General features: G+C 41.0%; 1 long non-coding RNA gene across 1 annotated transcript in view; it reads right to left on the bottom strand.

The window, feature by feature from the left end:
- Positions 1-3,178: 3,178 nt before the first annotated feature.
- LOC120398943 overlaps positions 3,179-15,227 on the bottom strand; it is a 28,161-nt gene continuing 16,112 nt past the window's right edge. Inside the window, exon 3 of the long non-coding RNA XR_005594840.1 lies at positions 3,179-3,786. This is a non-coding gene — a long non-coding RNA (uncharacterized LOC120398943). The remainder of the gene's footprint in view (positions 3,787-15,227) is intronic.

The raw sequence follows: 15,227 nt of genomic DNA, 5'->3' as shown, positions 1-15,227 counted from the left end.
AAAGAAAAATATAGTGCTCTGAATTTCTTTCAGCTTCATGAAGCAACAATTGACTCACTTCCTTGGTAATAAACAACAGTAAATCTTGAAGTTAGCATATTGTTATTAATTATACTACATTAGTGCCTAGAAGACCCCATCTGTTAAGCCGTATACATATGTAGTAAGAGACAGTCCCTGTCCCAAAGAGCTTACAGTCTAAATACACAAGACAGACAAAGGAAGTGTCACTATCTTAGATGGGGAACTAAGGCAAAAGACTTGCCCAAGATCACAAAGGAATTTGTGGCAGAGCCAGGAATTTAATCCATGTCACTTGAGTCCCAGTCTAGTGTCTTTATCACAAGACCAATCTCCAGAAGATGATGGCATTTAATTAATTTTTTGCAGGGCAGTGTCATGAGCTGAGGACATCAAGTCATTTATAAAATAAAGGCTCCCCTTAAGTTAACAAAACCTTTCAGCTTGTAATTTGGGGAACCATCTCTCTGTGCCACCCTCTGTCTCCACCATGTAGTGATATAATTCAAATAATCATAAATAAGCGCAGGCCACTCAGTGCTAATGTATTTGAATTGTTTTTCTTTTGGTGAAAAAGGCTGCTTATTTCTCTATCATATTACCTCTCTATATTCATTCCAGGAACAAAGCTTGCATTAGATTGAAGAACAGGAAGAGAGAGAGAGAGAGAGAGAGAGAGAGACTGACTAATTGTTTATTGTATGGAAATTCATGACAAACAAACCAAAAAGCCATCATCCTCTGGTGGACAGTGTCACATCCTCCCAGAATCTATTTCATATTTTGAGAACTCTCCCAGCCATTTGTAAGAGATTGACACTGTGACAACTGCTTGCATCTAGTATCATTTATCTTAAGGGAAAGTTTAAAACATCCCAAACTCTTCCTTTTAATATCCCTTTTGTCTGCTTTTTTAAAATGTGTTCAAACCTTTCAGTCAGGCATTTGTAGCAGGGTTACAGAATGCCACTTATGTTAACAGGAAAACAGAGCTGTTTGGAAACAAATTGAGGCCCGTTAGCTCTCATTAATTGCATGGTTGAGCAATTCATGCAACACTTATATGATCTTTATCCAAACGTGTGGCTAAAATCTGTTTCCTGCAAAGCTTGCATTTGGGATTGCAGGTAATTGTCACAGGTGAAAAATGTTAGCTAATGTTTGCCCCCACACACTCCCCAAGAAAGAAGCAAGGGTCCTCAAGTCCTGAAGATCTTGGGTACCCAGCAAAGCACAAGGACTTCTGTGTGGAGGGTGTTTGCCTCTGTACCAGCTCTAGTGCCCCAGAATACTTCTTCTGCTGAACTCCAGCAGACTCAAGGAGGGAAGGAGGCAGTCTAGGGAGCAGTTCACAATGCTGACCCTCTGTGTTTTGAAGGATGGCAGGATGTCATCAAACAAATCTACTATATACAGCATTCTGAGGTTCAGAACTGAAGACTATTATAATAGTAATAAACTCAGCCAGGATGCTATTCAGAACTACAGTAATGTACTCAAGGATGGTCGGAAGTCCGTGATTCAGAGAAGTCATGTCTTAACTGTTCCCAAGTAGGTCACCACAGACCTGCAAATCCTGGCAACTGTCTCTTACGTCTACAAGGGTGTTGTTATTATTTGTTACTTGTTATTTCTTTGCTTAAAAGGTGTCAGTCATTCAATTCTCAAATCAAGGGGCATCCAAACAAAGATATGTATCTTGCATGACCAGTTGCACACCACAAATTATGAATAGGAAATAATCAGACAGCAGTTCACAAATACCCACAGGCTGAATAATTGCTGATCCAGACTATTCAGCAAATAGTTATGAATAGCAAATGCATTTGTAGAAATGAAGATCATTTGACAAACAGAATAACAGAATAAAAAGGCATAATTCCACAGATAATATTTTTTTTTGCAATTCAGCCAATTGTAGAGACTATATTGTCAACTTCCAAGAGCTTAACAGGAAACTACCTTCATTTACAGTAATTTTAAACTCACATATCCTACCTACCAGTACAGAAAAAATATATTTATATTTTACAGTATAAAAAATATAGTTTAAAATCTTCAGCAGAAGCCAAAATGATTGGCTTCTTGTCTACTATGTACTCAGATAATAGACTTATTTTTTCTTGATTTTGTTTGAGAAAACAAAACCTGTCAACAACCACCAAAAGCAATTAGGGAAAATGTTCCTGAACTACTGCTACTGTGTCAACTGTATGTAACACTTATGAATAGGTTTGTCAGGGGCCATTACACTCTTAAATCAGCAATATGCTTCCCCAGAGCAAACTCAGTACTTTTGTCTCCGTAACAGCATTTGCTGTGACAACATGTTCAAAAATCTCTGTATGTATACAGTATGGTCCAGTGCTCAAGTAATTCATCAGATGTAACCATATGTCCAAGTGCTCCAGCCATGTTTCTGTTTCCACACAGTCATTTTAACAGTTGGACAATTTGTAGAACAATCATTAGAAAAGAAATCTGAAAAAGAAAAATATAACAATTTGACAGCACTCACAACCCGGTGAATTTTGAATGTATATTCGTACAGAAAAAAAAATATTGTGAGGCTCTTAGGTGCATGCACAGGCTTGCAGAATGGCAGGTGAACGTAATTCTGCACCTAGTGACCTGCCCAATCATGTTCAGCAGAAGGTCAGTGAACACTTTAGAATAACATAAGTCTCACATAACTATTTTTATTGCAATGAAAGAACATTTATTTACTTCCTCGATTTCTTAAACAGTCCTTATATTTACTCTGGGTGTTTATAAAAATGTTGAAACAATTGCTACTGAACTTATCAAAGAAATAACCATTGGTATCCAGGCCATCATTAACCTGCATACTGTTATGAGCTGTGTGAAATCATGTTATAGGTTGAGTTAAAACCTCTTTAAACCAATGTTTGAATGAATCTCCCATTTAAGTTATTTGTAAGAATCAGTTGAGAAGCCACACCTAAAACAAAGCCTAATTTATAATTTATAGCTACCCAGAAACTAGCACCAGGGTTCTAGGAACTCTCTGAGCAGAGGGTTCAACTGGATAAGGTGACCAGGTTGAGTGACTGCCAGAGGGCTCTGGACCCCCAGAATTAACTACAGATTCACCCCTGATGCTTAACAGTGTGTTAACTTTAACACTATAGCTGACTGAAGTGGCACGATTTCAGGTATTTTAAAAAAACAAATGAACAACAGCTTTCTGCTGCAGTTGTGATGCTGGCAGGCCAGATACCAGCTCTTGCCCAGGCTGCAGGCACTAGCCGAGAACTGACAAACTTATAGCTGGAGACCAGAACAGTTAATTGTATGTTAGTTTTGCTCAAAATAGGTATTAGTCTTAGAAGAATGTATTTAGTGTTTAGACTCTGTGAAATGCTTGTAAATTGCTGCATGCATCAATCTCAGTTGTAACGTAGGTATTCCATGCTATAAGAAAATGTGTAATTTTTGCTTTATAACTTTGAAAATGTTTGCTCTGAACTTGTGAACTCAGACATGAGATTGTACCCCAAGCCCATCCAGAATTACTATCTAAATCAGATGGATCATCTAGGAACATTGCAATGCAAAGGACTTGTTAATGGTCTTATTGCACAGGAAAAATGCTACTTCCAAGGAAGCTCATCCTGTGTCCCAGAAGCTGACTGAACAAAATAAAACAAAGTCACAAGAAATTTTTCAATCTTTTTAGCTGTTTGAACTCTGACAGGGCCTGAGACTCTAAATGCGGAGATCCTGTGGCTTCCGGGGTCCACCCTGAAAAACATTTTGAATTGACAGATCACTACAATTCTGTCACTGTTAGGATTTACATGATAATTCATTTATGTTATATGCTTATATGCTTATATGCTTATGTTATATGTTATATGCTTGCTTTCTTTTACCTGTAAATAACTCTCTTATTCCTTTTTTTCTAGTTAATAAACCTTTAGAAAGTTTATTACAGGATTGGCTAGAGGTATTATCTTTGGTGTAAGATCTATGGTATCAATTGATCTGGTGTAAGTGACTAGTCTTTTGGGCCTGGAAGCAGGGCCGCCCGAATTACCACCGAAGACCGGGCTGCGCTTCGGCGGCGGGTCCGGCTTCGGCGGTAATTCGGCGGCTGGGGGGCCCCCGCCGTGGGTCTTCGGGGCACTTCGGTGGCGGGTCCCGGAACGGAAGGGCCCCCCGCCGCCGAAGACCCCGTGCCCCCGGAATCCTCTGGGTGGCCCTGCCTGGAAGCAGTCTAAATATGGTGTGATTTTTGGTGTAAGTGACCATTTGTCACTAAATCCAGTTTTTATTGGTGGTAAGATAAGAGTAGAGAGTCTAAGGGGACTGTCTGTGACTCCATGGTAAGACTGTTACAGTGATCCAGGAGTTCACATTTGTCACTGGCTTGGTGAAATCTAATTATAGAACCACCGGTTGAGGTGTCTGCCCTGTTTTTGACAGTGTGCCCTGAGGTGAGCACTCACAGTAGTGAGCCACTCTAGACAGTGTGACAGGAGTAAGAAAAGAAATAGGTTCATTAGAATGTTTCTCTCTCATGCAGTGCCAAGCACAGTATACAATAGGTCCAGATACTCCCTTTATATGGCCATGGGGAAAATTTTTTAGTTAATGAAATTAATCTAGCTAAGACTTGGATTAGCAAAATAATTCACAAAGGAAAAAGAAAGAGGGGAGGTAACAAGGTTTCTGCACTGGCTTAGAGAGTGAGTGGTGGTGAATCTTTACTGAATCTAAATAGTCTTTTATTCAATTAGTCTTCCTTAGCTCAGAGATTATAACAACGGTAACAATCTCACATTTAATACAGAACCTTTCATCCCAACAAATTATTTTGTACTTTATAAGCTTAACTTCAATACCACTTCCTACAACATTTAAGTGTTCATTTTAACTCTCCCTTCCCAGTAGTGGCCAGGCCTCACACTGCTTAAAACGGAGGTCTGATGGCGGTCAAAGCACAAGGTGGTAGAAGTTATCATTTTAATTGTCTGCTAACAAGTCATTATCCAGACATGTCCTTTCAATTTGTAATTAAAGAACCAGAAATCCGCTCCTTAAAGGAAGTTAGTGTATTTAAGAAATATTGAACTTCAGGGATCAAATATTAGGCTGCTCTCTGATTACTCTCCTTCTCTTCTTATCTACCATGTCATTATTAGGCAAAAACAACAATATATGGACAGGAATTTAATAATAATAGGAGACATTTTCAAATGAGTCATCCTGACCTTCATGGTGAATGCACAATTCAGTACATGCAAATTACTTGTGTACACATATTCACTTCTGCACACAAGCACAGAATTCAAAAGCACATTGACTGTTAGCAATTGATTTGTTACCCCCAAATAAGGCTTTTTATGTGTATGAATGACATCATTTGCTTTCACAAGTGGTGTACAAAAACAACTGTGTAGGTGACAACATATAGGTTACCTTTAAACAATTAGTCTGCAAAGTTTTACCCAGAAAGACTCTTGCTGGAGCTTATTGGAAAGAATTTTGCATAATTAGGAATATATGGTGACAGTTTTATTTATAAATGGTTTGTGATGATAGTTTCCAGTAACCACGAGAGATGTAGACAGATATCCAATATGTCTGGCTATATGCTATTTTAGAAAAAAAGAAAATCTTTTCCCTATACTCCCCTTTTCCACTCTGGATCAAACCTGAGGACTCAGTGCCCAATCTAAACAGCAGGCAAGGCACTAGTTGTCTCTACAAATTGCGAGAGATGCAGCAGTATCATTAGCATCCATATGCATGAGCCACATGGGATAGTGATCAGAGGGATGGATGAGCCTTGGAAACCTTTCTGTAATGTCTTGGATGCAAGCTCCAGGCAGACAGTATACCTCCTAGGACATTACGTCAAGTTGGCAGATGGATATCTCTGTCCCCCTCAGAAAGGCATCCCTAACTACCATCCACCCTACATCCTTTCCTCTTGGGTGTGATGGCCATCATCCTCTCTTGGGAGAAGGTGGCTTCTCCTCCTTAGCAATTGGGGGTCTGCTCCTTTTGTCCTGTTGCCAATACAGTATACTGGTCCTTGGCCTCAATGGACAGGGGACCTACGTCAGAGCTGGAGCACCAGCTATGGCCTAAAGTGGCTAGTGGCCTCTCTCCTCCTCACAGAGCAGCCAGATCTCCTTCCTCCCCTGGTGCCTCTGTAGTCATCCGTAGTCAGCTAGCATCCTCAATCTTAAATGTCTCCATGTACATATTGCCAATACAGTTATACTGATGTGAAAAGTGTACTTAGGAGCTGTACTTGGGAACTTTTGCCATTATGTAAGGTAACTGAGTCACGTAACAGAGGACAAAATTACTAGTGTACTCCATTACAGCACAAAACACAGTATGGAATTCTACTTATTTTTAGCACTCATGAAAGGTGCTAGATTGAGCACTTTGGACACTGAAATTCTCAATTTATATGTAGGGGCAGTGCAAGCTCCTTCACGATGTCCTGCCATTGTATTTCAGTCACCTAGAGAGGCTACTTTTGGAACTGAGTAGAGGAATTCAGTCTTAATGCCTTGTTCTCCCTGATGAGAATCCAAACAATCACAAGAAGTATTTACTTCAGTAGTAATTTCTGTGATGTGAAACCTGTCCATTAGGGAATGGACTATAAAATCACCAAATTAACTTCACTAAAGCTATTAGCCAGATGGTGACAACATGCTTTCAATATTAACCTGGGCCCCCATCCTACTAATGGGACTGAACGTGAGGGCAGAGGTCCATAGAGGTGAATTCCTCAGTAGGATTGTTGCCCTGAGGTGAATTGGCAGACTTCAGAAGAAAACTAAGATGTATGTATGTCCCATTTCCAGTCCGCTAAGCCAAATAAAAACATCAAAACTTTCAGGAGCATGCAAACTTAGTGTAAGTTATTATCAATAATCTTTCTGGAGAAAGTTGATAGCTGTTAATTAAATAAGATTTTATATTTATTACTTTTCTGAAACAGTTTAATTACTCTTTCAGACCAGATCCTCATAAAGACAATCTAATTGTTTTCCATTTTGTGGGGGAAGGAAAAGACAATATAGCCCCCAATTTGTTCATTTGTGACAAATTTCACTTTTCATTCCAGCACTGGGACATTGTTATTTTGTAGGGATTAGACCTTTAAAAAAATCAATAGTAGTCTAAAATTAGCAAATTTTATCTCCAAGTTGTGCAGTATCCATGTAAGGCAGAGAATTGAGAATAAGAGTCATCATACTGTTCTTACAGCCAAGCTTCTCTTGGTGAAATGATCCAAACAGCATATATTACTGACATTTCACATGATAATACATCTAATGCCAATGCCAAGAGGATAAATAATATGCATTCTCTGAAGAAGATAGAGGGTAGAGATTTTCTCTCTCTCTCTCTCTGTGTTTGTGTAAAATTTAATCACATCTGAATTTTCATTGCCCGACAAATTACCTCTGCTAAATCTTATGTCTCTATTCAATTAAACAAATATTCTGGTGGCCCAGCATTATTTAACTGTGATTAAACCCATTTAAAATGAAATTATGTTTTTCCCCCATGAAAGATTCTTCTAGGAAGTGCAGCATTTTTCAGCTTTCTACTTTCATTTAGTCCTCATTTGTGCCAAAGGAGCCAAGTTTGATTGTAACCTTGACCAAATTAGTAAGTGAGAATCATTCAGAAGAAGAAGTTTAATCTTGAGGGGGTAAAAGATTTATATTAAGATGCTGTCAGTATGTAATGTAATAGAAAGAAAAGTAATTCCATGGTGCTGGAAATGAATAACATGCTTTAAATCTTTTGCAAAATGTGCTACATATTTCTGAAGCGGAATATTCACAACCTAATGGAGTTGTGCCACTTTTTTGCCTACAGTTAGAATTTCAGTCCCACTTTGAGTGCATTGGGACACCAAGATAACAGCTTTTATGACCTGGCCTTTTGGTTTCAGGTTAGATACCACTTATTTGTCTTTTACTCAGTAGTCTAGTGGGTTCAACTGTTTGACCTCTGTTATTGGTTTGGCCTCCCATATCCCTTTCTCTTCACCACAACCTCCTGACTCATCATCACAGTTAGACTTTTCATCCAGCACTGAGCTCCCTGCATCTCACAGTGTGGATGCTGGATGGTTAGATAAGGAGGAAGAGGAGGAACAATGTTTGACCAAGTCTTGCTCAATAGTAGGACTCCCTCCATCCTTCTGTGCCCATAATAAATGAAGAATAGTGATATGGATGTGGAATTAATCACCATTTTATTCTAAAGAATCTAAGAAAAGTTTAGCCCACAATCACCTTTCAGTGGGTCTCCTGATACTATTACAACATTGTCCCTTGATACCAACATTTCTTGTTAGCATTCCAACATGTTACCTTTTCTTGTGGATTACGTGTAACTCATGCACTCTGACTGGGGTACATAAAGTAATAGATAGTACTAGAAGAGTTGCATCTCTAAGTGTAAAAAAATCCCTGACTGATACTGTCCAAATACCAACTCCCCATATCCCACACCAGCTTCCCCCCAAAAATAATATGAAAATTCACATACTGCAGCTCATTTCATGGTAGCATTTTGCTGGAAATTTCAGTGAAAACTAGAAAAGGAATTTTAAAATTACTGTGTTTTGAAAAATTATCTGAGGTTGAAATTTGGCTCATAACTTTTTGGCTCATAATATATGAAAAATGACTTGGCCTAGAAAATCCAAATGTATTGGGTTGTATAGGCTATACTGAGATATACCCTTTACTTTGGAGAGTTTGTTTGTTGTGGGGGTAGGGGTGGGAAAGGAAGAGATACAAGTGGGGAATTTACAGAGATACAGCGTGATACCCCTCCATTAGGTAGGTATAGAAGGGCTAGTTAAGGCTCATTACAGCTGTTTCATAGAAAAAAGCCATTACAATACTGAAGGAGGGGCTCTGAGGGGACAAGGAAAAGCTTACACAGAAAGGAGGAAAAGGGAAACTAAAATAGTATACACTGCTAAATAGAGACTTTGTAAGGGAAGGGTTTGTTTTTTTTCCTCCCTCCCCCTGCTCGGTTGCTAACTATCCCACTGATGGGTTTGAAACTCTCACCTCAGCTACTTCTAGTCTTGTCCACAGTCCTATGCAATTGGAGGAGGCAGTGAGGTTTTCTCTGCAGCATCTCCTCCTAGTCATCTCTTTTCCTTCCTTTGTGCTGAACTCCCTGCTGGACACAAGACAGGAAGGATTGGAAAACACCAACTTCCCATGGATGGGCAGATTAAATGTCAAAATCACTGCCAGGGGTACTCTCAGTGAACTAAGCATGGGGCCTGAAGACTGAAGATGTAACTAGTACTCCAAGGATACCAGCCAGCTTTGGATGAACTTCCTGGGCTAACAACCATATCAACAACTGCCTCCAGTTGGCCGAATAGGTTCCCCTCGTGGAGGGAGTCCTACTATTGAGCATGACTTGCTGGTCAAACATTGTTCCTCCTCTTCCTCCTTATCTAACCATCCAGCATCCACACTGTGAGATGCAGGGAGCTCAGTGCTGGATGAAAAGTCTAACTGTGATGATGAGTCAGGAGGTTGTGGTGAAGAGAAAGGGATATGGGAAGTCAAACCAATAACATAAAAAGGTTGGAGAACAGCATTGTCTGGGCCACACTGGAAAAATGATAATGAGCCTGGCATGGTACAATTTTGGCTTGAGAAAGACCTGCAAGATGATCAGAATTGAAGGAAAATCAAACAGGAGTGACAATTCCCAGCTCAGGTGAAAAGCATTGGTCAAGGACCCCAGATTGAGAACCACTCAGGAATGAAACAGCTGGCATTTTCTGTTTTTTCTCATGATGAACTGGTCGATTGTCAGGATGCCCCAAACAGCAAAAATGGACCACTTAATGCTACGCTTCAGAAACCACTGTGATTCAGGGAGAAATTTCTGCTAAGGTGATCTGCCAGGTGATTCTGGATCCCAGGTAAACGATCGTCCACAGTGGCCTGATGCAATACTGAACAGCACGTTGGAGTGTGCTCCCCACTGTCTGTTCATGTAATATATCATGGTGGCAATGTCAATAAGGATTTGCACTGCTGAAACCCTGATGTAATCCTGAAGTGCCTGACAGGCATTGTAGATGTCATGAAGCTCCAGCACACTGATATGCAGAGAAACTTCTTGTTCTGACCACAGGCCTTGAACTTTCAGTGATCCCAGTTGCACTCCTCAACCTGTTAAGGAGGTATCAGTGACAATAGGCCTGGCTGGTGGGGACTGACTAAAGGGAATACCCTTGCAGACATTGCCCTGAACCATCCAACACCATAAGTCATCCCAGGATTGGCAGAAGAAGTCAAACCAGTCTGTCCAAGGGATGACAATTTGGATGGTAGACTGACCTCAGCCACATGTGAAGAGGGCATAAGCACAGACAGGATATTGGACTCTATGCATGCATGCAACCATATGGGCAAGCAATCTCAAGCATACTCGGGCTGTAGTTGAAAGTTGAGACTTCATCTCCAGACATAGGTGGTGAATTACGTCGAATCACTCCATCAGTAGAAATGCTCTTTAAATAATAGAGTCTAGCTGGGCACCAATGAACTTGGACCCAATAATGACTTTCCGCAGTTTAGGATGAGACCTAGATGATTGAGTAGGCATAGTGTGAAGTGGACATGACAAATGACTTCTTCTCTGGACTTTCAGTAACCAATCATCTATATACAGGGAAAATATGAACTCCTCTCTTCCTGAAGTATGCTATTATCACAATCATGCACTTGGTAAAAAACATGGAAGCAGAAGACAGGCCAGAAGGTAGCTCAGTGTACTGGTAGTGCTGGCCAGCCATGACAAACCTGAGGAACTCTTGTGACTTGGAAGGATTTCTATGTGGAAAGAAGAGTCCTGAAAGACCAGGACAGCAAACCCGTCATTGTGATTTAAGACACAGAGGATAGTTTTCAGTGTGACCATCCAGAATCTCATATGTCTAGCATATTTGTTAAGACTGAGGTAGTCAAGGATAGTTCTCATCTCTCCCTTGGGCTTGGGAACCAGGAAATACCGAAAAAAGAACCCCTGTCCCCAATGCTGCAGGGGAACTTTTTCTACAGCCCTAGAGTCAGTAGAGAATGAACTTGCTCAAAGAGCAATGTCTTGTTTGGCAATCCTGAAGAGAGACAGGGTAAAGGTAGCGGAGGAGAGATGGAGAGGAAAAGTATGGCATAACCCAGGGGTAGGCAACCTATGGCATGCATGCCGAAGGCAGCACGCAAGCTGATTTTCAGTGGCACACACACTGCCCAGGTCCTGGCCACTGGTCCGGGGGGCTCTGCATTTTAATTTAATTTTAAATGAAGCTTCTTAAACATTTAAAAAACCTTACATAGAACAATAGTTTAGATATATATTATAGACTTATAGAAAGAGACCTTCTAAAACTGTTAAAATGTATTACTGGCATGCAAAACCTTACATTAGAGTGAATAAATGAACACTCAGCACAGCACTTCTGAAAGGTTGCCGACCCCTGGCATAACCTGATCTGATGGTGCTTAGGACCGGTCTCCAGATGGTAACTGAGTCCAAAACAATATAGAAATGAATCTGTCTGTCCCCAAACAGAGGGCACAGAGAAGGATAGGTCACCGCTGCTCACTGACTTGGACACAAGTCAAAATGGGAGCTTGCTGGAGCTGGCTTGTTAAACCCAGAAACAGAGGACATTCTCCTCTGGGATCTGTGGTCCTTCTGGGAGTAGTTCCCTTGCCTTACAGGAAGGGAGGACTGTCCCAAAAAATGTGTGGGTGGTACTGATGCTGTTGCTACCGATCACTGTAGTGGTCTCTCTTCACAGCTATTGCCAGGGTTCCTTCCCCACTCTGAACTCTAGAGTATAGATGTAGGGACCTGCATGAAAGCCCCCTAAGCTTATTTCTATCAGCTTAGGTTAAAACCTGGAATGCTGCCACCACCAAGTGATTTAACAAGAAACAGGGAAAGGACCACTTGGAGTTCCTCTTCCCCCAAAATATCCCCCCACGCCCTTACATCCCCTTTCCTGGGGAGGCTTGAGAATAATATCCTAACCAATTGGTTCAAAGTGATCAAAGACCTGAACCCCTGGGTCTTGGGACAATGGAAAAATCAGTCAGGTTCTTAAAAGAAGGATTTTATTAAAAATAAAAGGTAAAAATCATTTCTGTAAAATCAGGATGGAAAATAACTTTACAGGTAATCAGATTCAAAGAGCCCAGAGGAACCCCCTCGAGCCTTAGTTTCAAAGTTACAACAAAACAGGGATACCTCCCTCTAGCAAAGGGAACACGCACAAGTTGAGAAAACAAAGATAAACTAATACGCCTTGCCTGGCTGTTACTTACAAGTTTGAAATATGAGAGACTTGTTCAGAAAGATTTGGAGAACATAGATTGATGTCCGGTCCCTCTTAGTCCCAAGAGCGAACACCACCAAAACAAAGAGCACAAACAAAAGCCTTCCCCCCATCCCCTACAAGATTTGAAAGTATTTTGTCCCCTTATTGGTCCTTTGGGTCAGGTGTCAGCTAGGTTTCCTGAGCTTCTTAACCTTTTATAGGTAAAAGGATTTTGGTGAACTCTGGACAGGAGGGATTTTATAGTATTGTATACAGGAGGATTACCCTTTCCTTTATAGTTATGACAGCTGTAGTGTATAGTCTCAAAATATGTGAAGTAGCTCAGCAGTATTTAAAAGAGTGCAGGGTTTCTTCTTTTTAGATTATTTATTTATTTATTTAATTTATTTCTGAAAACAAAACCCAGCCATCAAACAGTAAGTCCTCAATGGTCTGTTGCACAATGAGTGCAATGTCTGAATTCTGGAGCCCTGAGGCTCGCCTCATGGTCACAGCTGATGCCATAATTCTGGTCCCAGCATTTGCCGCATCCAGAGCTGACTGCAATGAGGTCTTGGCTACCATACAGACTTCCACAATGAATTCTATATACCCTTCCCTGGAAGGTTCTGGCAGCACGTCCGTGAACTCAGGCATGCCCACTGCCCAATTCACAAAGTCATACGTAGAGAGCAATGTTTGCTGGTTCATGATGCACATTTGCAGAGAAGTGGAGGTATAAATCCTTCTCTCGATTACATCCATCCTTTTGGACTCTTTGTCCTTAGGAGTGGACTTATATCTTGTCCCTCACTGACAAAGGGCAGGTGTCATAAACAGATAGTTAAGGGTGAATGCCTCTTTTACCTGTAAAGGGTTAAGAAGTTCACCTAGCCTAGCTGACCCCTGATCAGAGGAACCAATGGGGGAACAAGATGTTTCAAAAGGAAGGAGGGAAGTTTCCTTTGTTTAGAGTGAAAAAGATCAAGGAACCAGCCTCTTATCAGAGTAGTAAGTTTTAGAAAGGAATAAATAGGTTTATGTTTATTTTCTTTTGTAACTTGTCTTTGTGCAATTAGGGGAGTAATTAAATTTGGGTATTCTTGTGTGTACTAAGGTTTTTGCCCAGGGCAACATACTGTGTTTTAAATCTGTTGTCTGTAAGATCAGCTTGTATGCTGTCTCCCAGAGGTTTTTTTCTTTTACCTTTCTTTTCTTTAATTAAAAGCCTTCTTTTTAAGAACCGGACTCACCAGGGATTGGTGGGGGGAAAAAGGGAGGGGGAAGGAGTAATTCTTCCTTGTTTTAAGATCCAAGGGATTTGGATCAGTGTTCACCAGGGACTTGGTGGAGGAGTCTCTCAAGGCTACCCAGGGAGGGGAAGGTTTTGGGGGGAAGACAGAGTTTTCCAGATAACTCAGAAATCTGGATGGTGGCAGCGAGACCAGATCTAAGCTGGTAGTTAAGCTTAGAGGTGTTCATTCAGGTCCCCACATCTGTACCCTAAAGTTTAGAGTGGGGGTGAAACCTATGACAGAAGGTTTTTCCAGTAACTCGGGGGGTGCTGAAGGGTTTTATGTCCGTGCTAGTGGATTCTACGTAATTTTTCTTAGTCTTTTCTCTTCTTCTCAGCTTCTGAGAAGATGATAGCCTAAAATTCTCCAGGAGCTTTCTGGCACCTTGAAGCCTGTCAATCTCCATGGTCTCAGGTTATTTGGAGAATTGTGTCTGACAAAATTCTTATCATATCAGTAGTTATGGCCCTGACTGAAGCAAAACTGAGCCATCTGTTTCTTGGTGGTATTTTTGAATCAGGCTGAGAAAAGTTCTAGTTTGGATTCTCTACCTTAAGCTAGGGTGCTGAAAAGCTCTGCACAGAGATGGGTGTGCTTTAAAGTGGCAGGATACTCTATTTTGTTTGGTTAGAGAAAGCAAGGTTTAAACGTTTTTTCATAAAAGTGGACATTCATAGACTCATAGACTTTAAGGTCAGAAGGGACCATTATGATCATCTAGTCTGACCTCCTGCACAATGCAGGCCACAGAATCTCACCCACCCACTCCTGTAACAACCCCCTAACCTATGCCTGAGTTATTGAAGTCCTCAAATTGTGGTTTAAAAACCTCAAGGTGCAAAGAATCCTCCAGCAAGTGACCCGTGCCCCATGCTGCAGAGGAAGGCGAAAAACCACCAGGGCCTCTGCCAATCTTCCCTGGAGGAAAATTCCTTCCCGACCCCAAATATGGTGATCAGGTAAACCCTGAGCATGTGGGAAAGACTCACCAGCCAGCACCCAGGAAAGAATTGTCTGTAGTAACTCAGATCCCACCCCATCTAGCATCCCATCATACCACTGGGCATATTTACCTGCTAATAATCAAAGATGATTTAATTGCCAAAATTAGGCTATCCCACCATACCATCCCTTCCATAAACTTATCAAGCTTCGTTTTGAAGCCAGATATGTCTTTTGCCCCCACTACTCCCCTTGGAAGGCTGTTCCAGAACTTTGTTCCTCTAATGGTTAGAAACCTTCATCTAATTTCAAGTTTAAACTTCCTGATAGGCAGTTTATATCCATTTGTTCTTGTGTCCACATTGGTACTATGCTTAAATAATTCCTCTCCCTCCCTGATATTTATCCCTCTGATATATTTATAAAGAGCAATCATATCTCCCCTCAGCCTTCTTTTGGTTAGGCTAAACAAGCCAAGCTCTTTGAGTCTCCTTTCATAAGACAGGTTTTCCATTCCTCGGATCATCCTAGTAGCCCTTCTCTGTACCTGTTCCAGTTTGAATTCATCCTTCTTAAACACGGGAGACCAGAAC

This window comes from Mauremys reevesii, linkage group 2, assembly GCF_016161935.1.
Source record: "Mauremys reevesii isolate NIE-2019 linkage group 2, ASM1616193v1, whole genome shotgun sequence".
In the NCBI taxonomy this organism is placed as follows: domain Eukaryota; kingdom Metazoa; phylum Chordata; order Testudines; family Geoemydidae; genus Mauremys; species Mauremys reevesii.
Note: the sequence above shows the minus strand (reverse complement) of the source record. Positions and strands in the feature narration are given on the sequence as shown.